Source organism: Mus pahari, chromosome 3 (assembly GCF_900095145.1).
Source record: "Mus pahari chromosome 3, PAHARI_EIJ_v1.1, whole genome shotgun sequence".
NCBI lineage: Eukaryota > Metazoa > Chordata > Mammalia > Rodentia > Muridae > Mus > Mus pahari.
Window position 1 is genome coordinate 71,275,389 of NC_034592.1, and position 16,123 is coordinate 71,291,511.

The window sequence follows — 16,123 nt, forward strand, 5'->3', positions numbered from 1 at the left end:
AAACAATGGCTATATTTGGAGACATATTAACACTGAAGAAGGGATTTATGTTTGGTCTCACCACTATACAAAGAACTACAGACAACTAGTGACTTCTGGAAGAATCAGAATTAGCCTTTTATAGGGATGAGCTCCCTCCTGTTTGTCCCATGAAGTGGTCAGGTATGAAATCATACATACAAAACAACAAAACAGACTCAGCGTGATTTTATATATATATAAAAAGAAAAGAGAGGAAAAAGAGGGGTAAAGACTCTGGGACAAACATATACAACATATATATGTTATATGTATGTTATATATGCTGTATATGTTGCACAAACATATATAACAATAATAAATGTGATAATTATAAAGAGGCTAACAGCTTGAGAGTAGTGGAGATGGGAAAGAGAGGGGAAAGTGATGAGATTCTACTTTAAATAAAGCATTTTTTTTTTTAAAAAAATGAGCATGGATTTATAGCATTCCAAACATCCCTCAAAATTTCAACTGAATCTCTGAGATACATTTATCATAGATATATGCTTATGAATTAACAAGTTAATTAGAGAAATAATCTAATTGCTTAAAACCAAAAGAAACTCAGTTAAAGATCACAAATTTTGAAGGTGTAGAAAAGTATCCTACTTTAGTTTTTCCTTCTATGTGTACATATGAGAGCTTCTATATACATATATGAGTTCATGCTAGTATGTACAAGTATGTGTGTGTGTAGCAGAGTCAGAGACCAGCTTTTAATATTATTTTTCAAGTGTTGTCTATAATTTTTTCTCAGGTAGAATCTCCCTCTGGCTTGAATCTGATCCAGTGGGCTAGAAACGCTAGCTAAAGGATCTAGAGATCCACCAGTCTCTACCTCTCACACCTCTTGAGTACAATCAGTTGCCACCATGACTTTTTAATAGTGTGGCTTTTGAGAATCAATCTTAGTTCCTTACTAATGTAAGAAAGCCCTTTTCCAACTGCCTCAGTTCCAGGATCTCATTTTAAATTATCTACTCCTTATTGGAAACAAGAAAAATAGACTTCTTCACTAATAACAAATAACTAATAACAACTATACTGATTTGCCTATTATGAAATACTTCTTATTAAAGTATATATGCTGTTAAATGTTTCAACTTTGGTGTTATCATTTGGAAGACCAATGCCTTAAAAAGGACTGTGATCCATCAAGATTCACCAGAAACATTTTAAAACAGGAAGGAAATCGAATCTCTTAACATAGCATTTGCTTTTAAAACCTAATTCTACTGAGAGTGTTTATCTCTTGAGGTTAATTTTCTGATTTGAAGATAGATGATGTAATATGGAACATTTTAATCACATCTTCATGTTCCCTCTACACTTTCCAATAAGGTATGCAGGCTGGGACGATAAGTTCTTAAAATGTGTCCGAGCTACTCATTGATGCTGACAGAGGCAACACTCCTGGGAACACTCTGGTAAGAAGGATGATTATAAAATCTCTATCAGAGCCTCCTACTAAAATGGCCACTAACTTTTACATGAGCAGAAAATAAATTGTGCCATGCTAAAGTCAATCTCACTTAAAAATATCAGGACTCCTGAAAAGATTATGACTAGCAGTGTTATTTTTACCTAAAGCCACATTGTAACCTTCCACACAAAACTCATTGGATTCATGAACATTTGAAATACCAAACTTTTTTTAAATATTAATTTTGTATATTTTAAGAAGCAAAAATTCATCATTTGTTTTCATAAAATATAGTGACTATCACTTATTTAATAATAACTAATAGTGCCAGCATGGATAAATCTGATTTATTAATTATTTTTTTTTTATTTTTAGTATTGTGGATTATTTTCTCATATATTTACATAACTTGTAGTGCTGTATGTCCACAAGGTCCTACTTTGATAAACTGTTTTCAAATATAAGGATTTAAGGGCTGAGGTTGTTAGAATACTTGCCAGTTTGGATAAACACCTGTGTTTGCCTGTTAACATACAACTTTTCAGAAAAACAAGTAAAGTAAAAGATAATTAAGTTTAGGAAAATATATTTCAGGTGGTTACAGAATTAGTTCTGTAGATATTTAAAGAACATCAATCTAGACTCTACAGAAATTGCACAACAACATTAAAGGTAGTTTTGAGACTACTATAATAACCAAGTTATTTTTGTAAAAAGAAAACAGGCAATGATAAAATGACTGGGTGTTTAGGGACCAAAGTTTGGGACTTTCCTGTAGACAGAGGAGAATCATTGGAGAGCTCCAGGCAAAACTGTGATGTAACATGATTTATACTCTAAAAGAACAACTATAGTATTTGAGTTTATAGAGAATGGCAAAATGAGAACAAATATATGAATAAATAATAAAAGTTTCCAGCTAAAAAAATTATAGCTTGGTCTTCATGAGAATCTCCCATCAACTGGAGCTGTGCTGTCCATGAGTCTTTTGTCTGCCTATGGATCCTGTTTTCCTAACTGGTCCTACTTGTCTGGCCTCAGTGGGAGAGAATGAGCCTAATCCTGCATTGACTTGACTTGCTGGTGAAGGGGAAGTTGATATCTGGGGGTGGTGGAGCTCCCCAATCTCAGAGGAGAAGGGGAGGGGGTGGAAGGTAGATTGATATGAGAGGGAACTGGGGGAGAGAGAGACCTATATTGTGATGTAGAAATGAATGACTAATAAATAAGTAAGTAAGTAAGTAAGTAAGTAAATAAATAAACAGAAATACAGATTGGGTTAGCATCATCAAAAACCTATTCATTATATTAGTCCACCATCGTACTGGAATCCTAAGCCTTTATAAGAGCTTATGGTATGTATCACAGGTTTTATCTATTGAAAGATTTATCAATAATTATCCTCTGTGACTAAAAATATTCTCTAGCACAGTAGAGAAACACTATTTCTTTCAGGTCTCCTTATATAAATAAGAAAACAAATGTCGGGCGCACCACCTCGCCAGCAAGAAGGACACCCGACAACAGGATTCTTCTGCAGGAAAGCGTTTATTGTACAGCTTTCTTAACGTGATGGAGAGGACCCCGAAGGAGGAAAAGGTGCTGCTTATATACGCTTAGGAAGCTCGTGTCAGTACCTGATTAGCTTCAACTTTGGTGCTCAATTTGCATGCCCTGAGAGTAGGCTGTGACATAGTTAGTACATGCGCACTGTTACCTTTCGGGTGGCAAACAGCCTCACCCTGATGACTCATACACAAGAAGTCAGCGCCATCTTTTAGGTGTGGCGCAGTTCGGCTACCCAAACAAATAACAATTTTAGTTATATTATTGTGTTTACAGAAGTAAACATGCTGTTTAACATGCAATTTTAGTTAAATGTAGTCAGTCATTGCAACTTAAACCTAAGACAATTATTAGTGTCATTGTTTTATAAAAGAGAAACAATTTAAGTTGTACAGTGCCTTGCTCAAGATTACATTTTCAAATGAGTCAACAACCACATCTCTGGTAGCTGGATTTGTATTGCAATCCCACTGTATTATCCAGCACTCTCTGACTGTATGTTATATTACAAGAAGATTCTTTTTTCTTTTTCTTTATTTTTCTTTTTTCGAGACAGGGTTTCTCTGTGTAGGTCTGGCTGTCCTGGAACTACTCTGTAGACCAGGCTGGCCTCGAACTCAAAAATCCACCTGCCTCTGCCTCCCAAGTGCTGGGATAAAAGACGTGTGCCACCACTGCCCGGCCTTACAAGAAGATTCTTAAGCACTTGAAAAAAATATGATGATATATATTTTATACTTTTTGTTTATTTTTAATTTTCTTTGGGGGGATTACAAGGGCAGTGATCAGATATGAGGGGATGGGGAGATGTGTGGAATTGGGGATATGAAAATCACAAAGAATTAAAAAATTAGAAAAATGAAAAATATGATATTAATATAGTCAAAACAGTATGACTAACTTCTTTAGTATGCATGGTCGATCTTACTTGGATTTAAACATATTCCCTCTCCATGCCTGCTCAGTTTAAAACAGCCAGAATAGCCATCCTTCAGTTCAAATACAAAAGGTCTTGCCCAGGGAGGAACACCCCCAGTTGACTATTCAATATCAAGTGGTAGCCTTGAATTTATACACATATTGATAACATCATATGGTCAGAGTAGGTCATATTGATGTATTTTGGCATATATATATATATATATATATATATATATATATATATATATATATNTGNGTGTGTGTATGTACGTACATATGTATGTATGTATGTATGTATGTTTATGTGTGTGTGTGTGTGTGTGTATGTATGTAACAACAGTAAAAAATATGTCATGGATTTGAGGGAGAGCAATAATGGTTACATGGTAGAGGTTGGAGGGAGGAAAGGTAAGGAAGAAAATTATTCAACCATATTATAATTAAAATATATAATTTTAAAAGGCCATAAGGTGATCCTTAAAAGAAATTTTTGCCTTCTCTCTGGATACTTGTCCTCATTGGAATAGAAGTAAGTAAAGCCCCACAATCTTGCTCTTTACAGTCTCTAGCACTTGAGATCCAAATAGTCATTTCTTATTTATAAGTGTCATATTCAACCATAATAACAAAAATAACATTAAAAACTATCAAAATAGCAGAAAACTGGGGTCAGGATAAACTTTTGTAAAAGTTAGAAAATATTAATGAGTTTGTTCTTGCTCTAGAGATACACTTCCCCTGGGTCATTCCTAGGGGAAAATCTGTAATTGCTTATTTTTATCCACTACAAGCGTTTAAAGGAGAATTCTCCTCAAAGTTTCCAAGTCCTCTCAGGTTTGCGGTATGTACCAATGTGTTCTGCACCGGCCTGTGTAGCTCACAGTTCATCTTTATGTTATCGCTGGTGTTATTTCCCTTCATTTTCCAGCTGGCTTAAAAATAAGGCTATCAGATGAAGCTTTTGCCTTACGTATTTTTCTTTTTTCTTTTACATTTTTTTACTTTTTTATTAGGTATTTATTTACATTTCAAATGTTATCCCGTTCCCTGGTTTCCCCTCTGAAAAACCCCCTATCCTCTTCCCCCCTCAACCTGCTCACCCACCCACCCACATCCTCTTCCTGACCCTGGCATTCATCTACACTGGGTCATCCATCCTTCACAGGACCAAGGGTCTCTCCTCCCATTGATGATCAACTAGGCCATCCTCTGCTACATATGCAGCTGGAATCATGAGTCCCACCATTGTACTCTTTGGTTGGTGGTTTAGTCCTTGGAGCTCTGGGGGTATTGGTTAGTTCATATTGTTGTTTCTCCTATGGGGTTGCAAACCCCTTCAGCTCCTTGGGTTCTTTCTCTAGCTCCTTCACTGGGGACCCTGTGCTCAGCTCAATGGGTGTCTGTGAGCATCCACTTCTGTATTTGTCAGGCACTGGCAGAGCTTCTATCTAACTGTTTTTATTATAAGGAGATTTTAATGATTCCATCTCCAGTGTAAATGTGAGAGACATAGAGACAAAATAACGGCAGGNTTTCTGTATAGATTTCATTTAATTGCTATATATTTTCAGTAGAGTACATTCAGTAATTAATAAATGTTCCCTTCATACACAGTATTTGTTAAGGGATTGCATAGGTATACATGTTTGTAAATATATAATAATTTGTATAATTTCTTTATTTTCAAATTGTAAGACATAAAACAGAGAATAGATTATGAATAAGTTATCACATATTGAACATCAGAGAAATCAGGAAGAAAATGAAGCAAGCTTCAAATGTGACCTGAATTCAACCAAGCTGCAATAATAGAAACATAAATATTTAACAGTGATACTAAATATTGCTTTATACCAGATTCAGGAAACATATATTCTCATAGATTATTGAGCTTAGGATAGAATAGTAGGATAAAGAGGGATAGTATATTAGTTGTTTACTTTAAATCTAAATGCCCTACAGATCCTTGCCTTGGTACTTCATTGCAGCCCTTGAGTTTTCTATTTTAATTTATTATCCACCAAATGGGAAACCATCTCTCAGGATTTTTTTAAAGGTATCTTCTGTGAAGTACTAAACAATGTCATCTTCTATACTTTTTCCATGTATGTTGCATGATCCTTCGTATGTATAACCATCTCAGTCATTCAAAACAAGAATTTAACTGCTGCAAATTTTAGTGATATTTGTAGAGGACCACAGTCAACTGCATGAATTATTATATAAACCTTCTATGTATTATTGAATGCATGATCTGTATACTTATAATCCCTTTTCTACTATGAATATGAGAAAACAGATTTTCATTTCTCATTATATAGACTTGAACTGTATGTCATACAGGAACTATTCTGGCCAAAGTAAAACTCTGATTTCTTTCTCAAGTATTCTCTACATGTTTTTGAGGCAGTGATTCATATTAGGAACTGGAGATCACTGATTTAGCTATACTGCCTGAACATAGAGCCCCAGCATTTGCCTTGTTCCATCTCATCAGTACACTTACCACCATGCCCAGATTTTCATCTATGGTCAGCCTTGAGACTTATGTCTCCAGGCTTGTGAAGTTAGCACAATAGCAATTAAATAGCCTTCCCATTCCATGTTAATTGACTTTAATAGAATGAATATATATTGTACACACACACACACACACTCATATATATATATATATATTGAAAGACATGTGAAGACATAATTCTTCAGAGCTTATTTCTATCAGAAGGGTCCTGACACTTTAAATATGGAAGAACTTAAAAGATTTAAAGTAGTGTTTGACTAGAAATACTTATGAAGTTGTCTTTATAATAATTGTTAATATCACAGAAGGTATTAGGGTTTTCCACAGAAAATATATTGTGAAATATCTGTAAAATGTACAGGTCTTATGTTCTACATTCATGAATAAATTTTCAAAATCCTCAAGATTGGGAATTTCTTGGATTCTCAAAAAAGTTTCAATTATTTTTCTATTTTTTCATTGACTTTACATGATTAGGAATATATTCCAAATTTACAAAGTACTTTTACAATAAGGAATATTTAACTAAATTATTTCATTTTAAATCCACAGAGAGTAATAATTTACATTAGCAGAAGTGAGAAGATGCTCAATTTCACAGATGTAACTGAATTTATTCTACTGGGCTTAACCAGCAGAAAGGAACTGCAAGTTCTCTTTGTCATCTTTCTCATGGTCTACATAATGGTGGGCAACATTGGCATGATGATTTTAATTAAGATCAGTACACAGCTGAGCAGCCCAATGTACTTTTTCTTGAGCCATTTGTCATTTGTTGACGACGTGTGTATTTCTTCCAACATCAATCCTAAAATGCTGGAAAACTTATTGTCAAAGACAAAAACAATTTCTTATGCTGGCTGCTTGGTACAGTGTTTCTTCTTCATTGCCCTTGTTCATGTGGAAATCTTCATTCTTGCAGTGATGGCCTTTGACAGGAACATGGCAAATGGAAAGCCTCTGCTCTATGGCAGGAAAATGTCTAGGGTGGTTTGCATTCGACTTATTTCTTTCCCCTATATATATGGGTTTCTGACTAGTCTGGCTGTGACCTTACGGACCTATGGCTTGTTCTTCTGTGGGAAAACTGAGATCAACCACTCTACTCTGCAGACCCACCCCTCATTAAGATGGCCTGTGCAGGGACATTTGTGAAAGAGTATACAATAATTATACTTGCAGGCATTAACTTCACATACTCACTTTCTGTAGTCATCATCTCCTACCTGTTCATTCTCATTGCCATTCTCAGAATGAGCTCAGCAGAAGGCAGGCACAAGGCATTTTCCACCTGTGGATCTCACCTCATTGCAGTTGTAATATTTTATGGCACTCTCGTCTTCATGTACCTCAGACGAACCACTGAGGAGTCAGTGGAGCAAGGAAAGATGGTGGCTGTGTTCTATACCACAGTGATCCCCATGTTGAATCCCATGATCTACAGTAGGAGGAACAAGGATGTCAAAGAAGCCATGGACAAAGTGATTAGCCGAAAGTGCTTAACTAAGTAAAACTTAGCTATATTTTCTCTTTTTGTAGTAAGCATTCTTTTCTCATGCATGGAAATATAACTATAAAGTGTTGTGGGAAGAAAAGAAAACCAAAGGTGAATGCATTTTAGAAGTAAACAAGGCAAAATAGGAGATTTCTGTTTATGATAATATTGGTTATGAAAATCATAGAATTGTTAATTAGAAAGATTGCAAGAAAGTTCTGTGTTGTACTGTTAAATTTTTCTTATGTTAAAGTCATATTATCTTGTAAAATGAATATGGCATGACAAAAAACGAAACTTGAAAAATTCTTCTTTTAAATTGCCTTTATAGAATTTCTAACATAAACATATGGAAATAGAAAATATATGGAAAATGGGAAGTCTTTCCAAAAACAACAAACTGAATAATGAACATCATCTGACAGAGTAAACACTGGGTAATGGTGTTTCTTCTCTGAATCCTCTGAATTCAAAATTAAAGAAAGAAATTTGTCTTTGATATTGTGTGAGATATGATCTGTAGTATGGCCTGGTTTTACTTCATTTCCGTCACTCATCATTCTTTACAAATGATGGAAAATTAAGTCTTATTTTTCTTATCTACATTATCCACCCTCATGACAACTCTTACCAACATATGAGTATTCATAATAATAGATGTGACATGTAATAATAAAAATAAAATGAGGTAAATCCAAAGACTGAAGGAGAGAAGGGCAGCTAAATCTGCATATAAGAAATAGACTCTTGTAGGTCGGGGTAATCGCTTGCATGTGAAGATCACTGCCTTTTCTTGGCAAGGATGTGGTACTATTCCTAATCTAAATGTTCTAGTTGATTGACAGCATTGACAGATTTTATTGTTTTTTTATTGTTTTGTTGTTGTTGTTGTTGTTGTTGTTTTCAAAATGGTAAAGAATGGTGTCCTAGACATGTAGAAAACATGTGCATGTATCTGTATTTGGGGGAAAAATATTTTTTTTTCTGTACAGCTCTGGCCGTCCTGGAACTCACTTTGTAGAGCAGGCTGGCCTTGAACTCAGAAATCTGCCTACCTCTGCCTCCCGAGTGCTGGGATTAAAGGCGTGTGCCACCATGCCCGGCTTGGGAAAATTCTTAATTTAGTGCCATCTCTAGAAAAAAATGTATCATAAAATGAGAGCTTTTGCTTTGTGTCTGTGTGCGTGTGTGTGTGTGTGTGTGTGTGTGTGTGTGTGTGTGTAATCTCTTAAAGTTCTCTCTTCACACTGTTGGGCATTTCATCTAAGCTCCCTCCCTTTGAGCCCTGAGAGTCTCTCACATGCTGGGTACATTCCAGAGAGTCCCTCTATCTCCTACCCGCAGGGGTTGTCTATTTCCGTTCATCTTGCTGACCCTCAGGGCTTCTCTCCTGTTCCACCCCTGCCAAAAACCTGATCATATTCTCCTTTTCCCTCACTCTTCCCTCTCTACCCATATCCCTCCCTCACCCTGCCTCCCTTGAATAATTTCTCCTCCCTCTAAAGAGGTATTGAAGCACCCTCACTTAATAGCTTAATAACACTCCATTGTGTAAATATCCATATTTTCTATATCCATTTTTCATCTGTGGGACATGTGTGTTGTTTCCAGTTTCTGGCCATTACGAATAAAGTAGGTATGAATATAGTGGAGTTCATGGCCCTGTGGTATGGTGGGTTACCTTTTGGGTATATGCCCAAGAGTGGTATGTCTGGGTCTTCAGGTACATCTATTTCCAATTTTCTGAGGAACCACAAGAGTGATTTCCTGAGTGGTTGTACAAGTTTGCAATAGCCCCAGCAGTGGAGGACTGTTCCACATCCTTGCCAACATGTGATGTCATATGAGTTTTTGGTATTAGCCATTCTGATTGGTATAAGGTGGAATCTCAGAGTCGCTTTATTTTGTATTCCCCTAATAAGTAAGACTATTAAACAGTTCTTTAAGTACTTCTCAGCCAGTTGTGAATTCTCTGTTTAGCTCTATACTCCATTTATTTTAATTGGGTTTGGTGTTTTGGAGGTTAGCTTCTTGAGTTCTTTATATATATTGGATATTAGCCCTCTATCTGATGTGGACTTAGTGAAGATTTTGTTTCCCAGTCTGTAGGTTGCTGATTTGTCCTATTGACTATGTCCTTTACCTTACAAAACCTTTTCAGTTTCATGAGGTCCCATTTATAAACTCTTGATCTTACAGCCTGAGCCATTGGAATTCTGCTTAGGAAATTTTACCCTGTGCCAGTGAGTTTGAGTCTATTTCTCACTTCCTCTGTTAGATTCTGTATATCTAGTTTTGATCCACTTCAACTTGAGCTCTGTTCAAGGTGATAAGTTTGGATGTATTTTCATTTTTCTATATACTAACTGCCAGTTAGACCAGCATCTTTTATTGAAGATGCTTTCTTTTTTTCCATTGCATAATTTTGGCTTCTTTGTCAGAAATCAATTGTCCATAAGTGTGAGTGTTTAATTCTGGGTCTTCATTTCTATTGTACTGACCAACCTCTCTGTCTCTGTAGCAACCCATATTTTTGTCATAATTACTCTGTAGTTCAACTTGAGGTCAGGGATAGTGACTCCCCCAGAAGTTCTTTTATTGTTAAGAATTGATTTTACGGGCTGGTGAGATGGCTCAGCGGTTAAGAGCACTGACTGCTCTTCCGAAGGTCCTGAGTTCAAGTNCCAGCAACCACATGATGGCTCACAACCACCCGTAATGGGATCTGACACCCTCTTCTGGTGCGTCTAAAGACAACTACAGTGTATTTACATATAAAAATAAATAAAGCTCATATACATAATAAATAAATAATAAAAAAAGAATTGATTTTACTATCTTGGATTTATCATATCATTTGCAAATACTGATACCTTGACTTATTCTTTGCCAATTTGTATCCCTTTGATCTCATTTTATTGTCTTATTGCTCTAGCTAGAATTTCGAGTACTATATATAATAGATACAGGGAAAGTAGGCAGCCCTGTTTTGTCCCTGATGTTAGTGGGATTGTTTCCTTTAATTTGATATTGTCTGTTGGTTTGCTGTATGTTGTTTTTGTTATGTTTAGGTATGGGCCTTGAATTCCTGTTCCCTCCAATACTTTTAACATGAAGTTGTGTTGTATTTTGTCAAATTCTTTCCCAGCATCTAATGAGATGTTCATGTGATTTTTTTGTTCCTTTGAGTTTGTGTATATAGTGGATCATGTTAATGGATTTTCATATATTGAACTAACCTTATATTCCTGGGATGAAGCCTAGTTGATTGTGGTGAATGATGGCTTTGATGAGTTCTTGGATTCTGTTTGAGAGATTTTTTCTTTTTCTTTTTCAAGACAGGGTTTCTCTGTGTAGCCCTGGCTGTCTGTAGACCAGGCTGGCCTCCAACTCAGAGATCTGCCTGCCTTTACCTCCCAAGTGCTGGGATTAAAGGCGTGTACCACCACTGCCTAGCTTGAGAGAATTTTATTGAGACTTTTTGCATCGATATTCATAAGGGAAATTGATGTGAAGTTCACTTTCTTTGTTGGGTCATTGTATGGTTTAAGTATTAGAGTAAATTTGCCTTCATAGAATGAATTAGGTAGTGTTCCTTCTGCTCCTATTTTATGGAATAGTTTAATGAGTGCTGTTTATTAGCTCTTCTTTGAATGTCTGGTAGAATTCTGCAAAAGAAGTCTGGCCCTGGGCCTTTTTTGGTTGGGAGGGTTTTAATGAATTCTTCTATTTCATTAGAAAAATGGGCCTGTTTAGATAGTTTACCTGCTCTACATTTAACTTTGATACCTGTTATCTGTTTAGAAAATCATCCATTTCATTTTTGATTTTGATTTCCAGTTTTAATGAGTAAAGACTTTTATGTTGGGGTCCAGCCTCAACAAAGTATTGGAGTTCTCAACTGGAAGCAGGGATATCTGGAAGGCTCATAATAAATAAACACATAATACTTTTTGAGTACAAACTGACAGGCAATTTTTCAAGGCTTAAAGCTGCTCTTGCTTCTCCCCACTCTCTGTTCTTTCTCTCTAGGCTGCTATCTTACAGCTTAAGGCCGCATACACTCAGCATTCTCTTGCACACTCTGCTTTTCGCCTGTGTGCTTTTCTTTTCTCGAACTCTCACACGCCTTCAAACCTCTGTGTGTTCCCCTTTCTCACACACACACACACACACACACACACACACACACACACACACACACTCACCTCATGTACACACACCTCACTTTCTCTCTACTTGCTCTCCTCATGCTCTCCACTCGATCTTCTAATCTTCACAGGCTCACTAGCCTCTTACACCAGTATTTTATTGATACTCCAAAAGCTAGTAGAAAAAATAGACATTGTACAATCATTGCCAAATCAAGTTCAAAAGAATTACTACATCCCACAAAGAATCAAGAACTGCAATTGTTCCCCCAAAGTTTCAAGCTTTCCCTATTCCCTATTTTTCCAGGCCTGTAACCAAAATAATAATTGCAAACTTATAGTTATTAAAAATTGAACTTTGGACTTATTATACTTCAGAGCTCAGAGTTCCAAGGTCAGCTACCTGCATTTTTCTATGAAGTTCTAAGGATAAACGACATGGGCAAAGCTGCCAAACAATGGCCAGAAAGAATCAAATTAACTCATAGAGGCAGGCAGATTTCTGAGTTCAAGGCCAGCCTGGTGTACAGAGTGAGTTCCAGGACAGCCAGGGCTATACAGAGAAACCCTGTCTTGAAAAACAAAACAAAACAAAACAAAACAAAACAAAACAAAAGTTAACTCTTAACTTAGTTGTTCCACTAGCTTTCTGCTTCTGTATATTGCACATAATGACTCTCCTAAGAGTCCCAGTGTTTTGACTTAATTTTACTAGTGTAAGATTTTTATATATTCTATATTTGCTTATTCAGGAACGACTCTTACATGTTGTATAAAACTTTTTTCATAACTTCAGTTTTTATCCTTTTTCAGGGTCCCAATGTTGGCTCTGTTTCATTTTCTAATAATTTCTTCAAACTTTCTTTGCAAGTCAAGCATTAATCTGGAACTGCCATTATGCGGTAATTACATTTTTTCCAAGATGAGAACACACAGCATGTACCTGGGCCCTTAGGACTATGCTGTGCTATGCCCCTGTGCCTCAATTTTTAATTTTTAAAGAATGATTACATCAAGGAACATCTAGTTTCACCAAATGTACCAGAGAAGGAGAAAGAAGTAAGAAAGTCATATAATAGAATAATTATGCACACCAAAGCCAACTGAAAAGCATTCACTCACAAATGAAACCTATACAGCCTTTGTCCAGAGCTTAGGGTAGGAAAAATGGTAACAATTCTTTTTTAATAAAGAGCTGCAGTGGCCTACTGAGATGTCTCCATCCTGGCCTACTGCAGGCAGTCCTTTGATTCAGATGGTTTCCCTGGGGGGATTTGTCTCCTGCTTCTCGGGTCTCAAAGGCCATCCTTTTGTACAGGGAGCTGCCACAGGCTACTGTGCATGTCATGGTATGCTGTCCCCAGCACTTTTGTAGTAGGATTTGATGATTTTTTTTTGAATTTCCTAAGCCTCTGTTGTTATGTCTCCCTTTTCATTTTCTGATTTTGTTAATTTGGATTCTATCTCTGTGCCCTTCAGTTGGTTTGGCTAAGGGTTTATCTATCTTGTTAATTTTCTCAAAGAACCAGCTTTCAGCTTTGTTGAATCTTTGTATAGTTCTCTTTCTTTATATTTGGTTGATTTTGGCCCTGAGTTTGACTATTTCCTGTCCTCTGCTCCTTGTGCTTATGTTTGCTTCTTTTTGTTCTAGGGCTTTTAGGTGTGCTTTTAGGTTGCTAATGTAGAATCTTTCCAAGTTTTTTATGAGAGCATTTAGTGCTATGAATTTTTCTTCTAGCAGAGCTCTCATTGTGTCTCATAAGTTTGGGTATGTTGTGTAATTATTTTCATTGAATTTCAGGATGTCTTTAGTTTCTTTCTTTCTTGACCAAGTTAAGTTGGTGAGAAGAGTTGTTCAGTCTCTATGGGTATATAGATTTTCTGTTGTTTTTCTTGTTATTGATGTCTAGCTTTAGTCCATGGTGATCTGATAGGATGCATTGGGTTATTTCAATTTTCTTGAATCTGTTGAGGTTTGTTTAATGACGCATTACATAGTCATTAAACATTTATATATATATTTTGGAGAAGGTGCCATAAGATGCTGAAAAGAAAGTATATTATTTTACTTTAGGGTGAAATGTTCTGTGCATATCCATTAAATCCATTTTTTTTTCTTAGCCTCTATGAGTTTCACTGTGTCTCCATTAAGTTTCTGTTTCAATGACTTGTCCATTGGTGAGCATGGGGTGCTAAAGTTTCCCACTATTATTGTGTAGGGTTTAATGTGTGTTTTGAGCTTTTATAAAGATTCTTTTATGAATGTGGGTATGATTGCATTAGGGACATAGATGTTCACAATTGAGACTTTCTCCTGGCAGATTTTTCCTTTGATGAATATGAAGTGTTCTTCCCCATCTCACTTAATAAATTTTGGTTGAAAGTCTATTGAATTGAATATTAGAATGGCTACGTCTGCTTGTTTCTTGGGACCATTGGCTTGGAAGACTTTTTTCCAGACATTTTCTCCAAGGTAGTATCTTCCTTTGTCATTGAGGACTGTTTCTTTTATACAGCAAAAGTTGATTCATTCTTGTATATCCAGCCTGCTAGCTTATGGTTTTGTTTGTTTCTTTGTTTATTGGCGAATTAATCTGTTGATATTGAGAAACATTAAAAACAGATGATTGTTACTTTCTGTTATGTTGGTTGTTGTAGGTGATATTATGTGTATATAATTCTCTCCTTTTGGTTTTGTTGTGACATTATTAATTTCTTGTTTGTTTCTTTGGTATAGGCACCTTCCTTGTGTTGGAGTTTTTCTTTTAGAAAGTTCTGTAGGGCTTGATTGGTAGATGAATCTTGTTTAAATTTGGTTCTGTCATAGAATATTTTGGTTTCTCCATCTATAATGAATGAGAGTTTTGCAAGTAATAGTAGCATGGGCTGGCATTTGTGTTCTCTTTGGATCTGCATGACCTCTTTCCAGGAAAGAGGAAAGTTGGAAAAGTCTCTGTTGGAAAGTCTGGTGTAATTCTGACGGGTCTGCCTTTGTACGTTACTTGGCCTTTTTTTCCATACCACTTTTAATATTCTTTCTTTGTTCTGTGCATTTAGTATTTTGATTATTATGTGAGCAGTGGATTTTCTATTCTGGTCCAATCTATTTTGACACATGATATGCACTCACTGAGAAGTGGATATTAGCCCAGAAACACAGAATACCCAAAATACAATTCACAAATCACATGAAACTCAAGAAGAAGGAAGACCAATGTGTGGATACTTTTGTCCTTCTTAGAAGGGGAACAAAATACCCAAGAAAGGAGATACAGAGACAAAGTCTGGAGCATATACTGAAGGATAGGCCATCCAGAGACTGCCTATCTGGGGGATATATCCCATATACAGTCACTAAATCCAGACACTACTGTGAATGCCAAGAAGTGCTTGCTGACAGGAACCTGATAGAACTGTCTCCTGAGATGTTCTACTGGTGCCTGATAAATACAGAGGTGGATGCTCTCAGCTAACCATTGTACTGAGCACAGAGACCCCAATGGAGGAGCTAGAAAGAGGACCCAAGCAGCTGAAGGTGTTTGCAGCTCCATAGGAGGAAAAACAATATGAACCAACACCCCTAGAGCTCTCAAGGACTAAACTGCCCACCAAAGAGTACACATGGAGGAATTCCTGGCTCCAGCTGCATATGTAGCAGAGGATGGTCTTGTAGGTCATTAATTAGAGGAGATTCCCTTGATCCTATGAAGGCTCTATGCCTCAATGTATGGGAAATCCAGGTCTAGGAAGGAGGAGTAGGTGGGTTGGTAAGCAGGGTGAGGGGATACGGGATAGTGAATTTTCAGAGAGGAAACCAGGAAAGGGATAACATTTGAAATGTACATAAAGAAAATATATAATAAAAAATAAAAAGAAAAGAAAAGAAAAAAATCCAGGGCTTCCTGTGGTCGAAGAACTGGGTTATGATGGTGCCAAAGTACATTGACTTCTGTTGCTTATGGTCTTGTGCTTGCCTCTTGTCATCTGGTTATCTCTGGTGTTAACTGACCTGAGTGTTTCCTTTG

At 36.4% G+C, this 16,123-nt stretch overlaps 1 pseudogene; it reads left to right on the forward strand.

The window, feature by feature from the left end:
* The first annotated feature begins 7,025 nt into the window (after positions 1-7,025).
* LOC110319191 lies at positions 7,026-7,963 on the forward strand (annotated as a pseudogene).
* Positions 7,964-16,123: the final 8,160 nt, after the last annotated feature.